Source organism: Delphinapterus leucas, chromosome 2 (assembly GCF_059928025.1).
Source record: "Delphinapterus leucas isolate spDelLeu-1000000601 "Yukka" chromosome 2, BTC_Dleu_Yukka2, whole genome shotgun sequence".
NCBI classification, from domain to species: domain Eukaryota; kingdom Metazoa; phylum Chordata; class Mammalia; order Artiodactyla; family Monodontidae; genus Delphinapterus; species Delphinapterus leucas.
In genome coordinates, this window is record NC_143130.1 from 68,426,092 (window position 1) to 68,429,825 (window position 3,734).

The following is a 3,734-nucleotide window of genomic DNA, read 5'->3' on the forward strand; positions in this document are numbered from 1 at the left end:
TCTATGAATTATATCTCAATAAGGCTGCTGTTGAAAAGAAACGAAAAACAGCTCCCTAGGCACCCCCTCTGTCTATCGCACTGCTTCTCAGACTTTTCTGCTGAAGCACCCCCATAGCAAAGGAGAGGGGATGGTCCCCCCAGGTCTGAAAGGAGCCTGAAATTGCCTGTCTCAAACATTTGTTCATTCATTTACTCATTCAGCAAGTATTTTTTGGGTGCACTTTCCACGTGTTAGAAATGTAGTAATGATCCAAGCAAGTGTAAGGCGACCCTCTTGCAGCTTAGTCAGAAAATGTCTCCGAAGTCTCATGCCTTAATTTAAAGCTGCGTGTACATTTTGCATTCTAGTCAGTCATCTAATTTTAATGTAACATACGTTGCTGCTCTGGGACGATGCTCCTTGCTGGCCCAGGGCTTCAGGTACCCTCTGCCCCCTCACCGTACTCCCCTACGGGGGGACCTTAAGCTGTAGAGGGTGCTGTGGTTGACCCTTCAACATCTCACCCCCTCTGCCTCCTTGGGTAGCAGCCTGCATTTGGGAGGTTTGCCCTCAGCCCAGAGGGAGTGCCTGTTTGGTGTAGTGATTGATTCAGGAAGGGGCGTGTGATCCAATTCTGACCAGTGAGACATGAGGCGAGAGGTTTCTCCGGAAGCCCCCTCTTGCTCTCAAGAGAGGACTGTGGGAACCTGTGCTCTCTTTCTCTCTCTTGCAGGAAATGAACAAGAAGGTCCTTTGCCCTAACTGCTCGCCCTGTTTGCAGACCTGTTGTATCCATGAGAACCAAGCAGACATATAAACGGGAAAGCTGTCTCTTTGAGAAAATCAGCAGAAATGATGGAGCTAGAGCCCTGATAAAGCTGGACCTGAAGCTCTCCAGTTGCACGCTTCAATATAAAGTAGGTCAAGTTTGTGTTAGGGCAGCTGTGAGCACTCTCATGACTGGGAAGGACCTCAGTTCAAAGTAGAACCTCTTCACCAAGTTTTTAAGCCTTCCATAACGTGTACTCAGTCCCCTACACACCTCCTCAAACTTAGGTGGGTTTAACACCTCCTTCAGCAGCTCCTCGTCATGCTGTTCCTTCAGATTACACACTGTTCCCTGAATCTAGCATACTTTTCCACATCTGCCTTCCTTTGCTCGCCCCTTCTTACCCCAGAGGCATACCCGGGGATGGTGGCATCCTCGAAGCACAGGCAGCTGCCCACGCTAGCGTCTGCTTATTAGGACTGGGCTGCATCTGCCGCTCTCTGCAGAGAAGCCTGAGGCCTCCCAGTGCCTCTCAATGAGCTGCCCTGGCCCCGCCTGTGCAGACACTGGGGAGACAGTGAGGAGGGACAGAAGAGGTAGAGATGCGGAGGTAGGGAAGGGGAGCAGAGGGGAGACATTCAAAGGATGCCAGAAGGAAAGGTAGCGTGAGGAGGAGAGTAGAAAGAAAGGGGTAGGAGGGGGGAGGGAGGATGGGCCAGAAGGAGAGGAGGGAGGAGGGATGAGCCAGGGCTTGAGAGAAGCATGGGAAGGAGCGGGGAGGGGCGGGGATGAGCATGCTGCAAGAGCGGAGCGGCGAAGGAGCCAGTAGCGCACCACATGAGCGCATAGCTGAGTTCCAGTGGGAGCAATTTTATCAACAGCACTTTACCATACAAGTGATTCTCATCACAGCTGGTGCCAGGTGGGTTGGGAACAGCAGTAAAAAAAATAGTTTTATTAAAAAAAAATCATCCAGGTTATTTGAAAACACTGTATACACACACCCCTTCAGGCTCTAGTGGGAGAGGCCAGGGTGTGCAGACAGCTGCACAGGGACTGGCCCCAGCATGGTGGTGGGAGGGATAGGCGCCCCCCAACACACACACACACACACACACACACACACACACGTGCGCGCGCGCGCGCCACAGGGGGAAGTGCACAGCTATTAGGGTCTCCGCAGAAAGGGGCTGATCTGGACTCTTGGTGGAGCCCAGCCAGCTGAGTTGGGAGTTGGCACCCCTGGCAAGGTTGTGGGCCAGAAAGAGAGGAGGCTCTTCCGGAGCCCCTGCTAGACACCAGGCCCTGTGCCAGGAATGTCCACACGTGTGACTCTGTGTCATAAGAGGCGCTCTCTAGCCGAGACAGAACTTGTCTGGCGCACACAGCCTCAGGAAGTAAGGCCGTGTGTCACAGAGGACCAAAGAAGGCTGGAAGAATCAAAGAATGTCAAAAGAATTGTAAAACCACAGCCAGTCACATTTTAAAGGGTCTCCAAAGGTCACCGGAAGAGTGCTTTTGGAACTGTATTGTTTGGAGCCCTGGGGTTCTGGGGAAGAGGCAGGGGGAGCCGGTGGTCATAGCTCCACTTCACTTTGATGCCGATCAGAGCAATTCTGGTTTTCTTTTCCGTGTCATTTAATATTGGGGTTTTACCAGTTTGCTTTTAACCATATGTAAAATGAGTTAATACCAAGGAAAAATAAATCCTGCTCTACTTCAACCCATTTTGCAGACAGAGAGACTGAGACCCTGAAAGTTTCCCTCAGCTTGCTGGTGACAGAGTCAGGATGAGTGCCCCTCTTCAAGGTGCTCTTCCCACCAGCAGTTTTTCTTCAGTTTATTTAATGAGAACACATGGTTCCTGGGGGCTGGTGGGAGCTGGGGCTGAGAGGTTTATTTTTCACATTGAGATGGTGTTGATGTAAGCACCAGGTTTCAGGATTTTCTATCTCCGACTGCGCTCTCCAACTATCAAGAGTCTTCTCCTGGCAGATAAGCAGTCCTTGCATAGCTAATGTATTATTTCCATAACATATTTATTGATTCTAAATATCTGAGAGGGGAGATTTTATTGTCTCCTTGTCTCTCTCTTTTTTTTTTTAAACCATGTGCCTCTCCATGGTGGTGGTTTACTTAGAGCAGTAGTGTTTCATCCACCAGAGTGGATTTAAACTTTATCGCCCTCTCCCAGTTTTATGGCTTCTGCCGGGTGATAGTGTAAATATTCCCGGGATTGTTAATGTTTCCTAATGTGAACAGGGAGTAGAGGTCTATGAACAAATGGTTTGTTGCTAGCTGGATGGAAAATGCAATTTTTAGATCTTGAAACTAAACAGCACCTTGTGTTTGGATAGTGGGTGACGTTTCTCAAAGCTTGGTTTACCAGGTATCACCTTATTGACCCTCACAACAGCTCCGTGAAGTAGGAAGAGCAGGAAGCCCTACTTTACAGAGGGGAAGCGAAGACCCAGTTAGGGCCAGTTTCACACACAATACTGGACTATAATTAACGCTGTGATTTTTTTTTTTTTTTTTTTTTTTTTTTTTGCAGTACGTGGGCCTCTCACTGTTATGGCCTCTCCCACTGTGGAGCACAGGCTCTGGACGCGCAGGCTCAGTGGCCAAGGCTCACAGGCCCAGCCACTCCGTGGCACGTGGGATCTTCCCGGACCGGGGCACGAACCCGTGTCCCCTGCATCGGCAGGCGGACTCTCAACCATTGCGCCACCAGGGAAGCCCAACGCTGTGATTTTAGGTAAGCCGTTCTGAGAAGCCAGCTTGCACACACCCCAGCTAGGAGCTTTGTAGGTCCTGCTTCCTTCTCTCCACCATGTGAGGAGTTGCTCCCTTTGGGATAAAGGTGGATTTGTTCCCTTATTTCCACCCATTCAGCTCTCTCACTCATTCTCTGACTAAACCAGGGTCTGGCATTCAGCAGAGGTCTGTTAGTGAAGTAATGAAAGGCTTTGATTTTAAACAG

At 50.0% G+C, this 3,734-nt stretch overlaps 1 long non-coding RNA gene across 1 annotated transcript in view; it reads left to right on the forward strand.

The window, feature by feature from the left end:
* Window positions 1-3,734, forward strand: part of LOC111177596 (uncharacterized) — a 150,532-nt gene that overhangs the window by 93,088 nt on the left and 53,710 nt on the right. The window contains exons 3-4 of the long non-coding RNA XR_016392058.1: window positions 716-899; window positions 3,306-3,509. This is a non-coding gene — a long non-coding RNA (uncharacterized LOC111177596). The remainder of the gene's footprint in view (window positions 1-715; window positions 900-3,305; window positions 3,510-3,734) is intronic.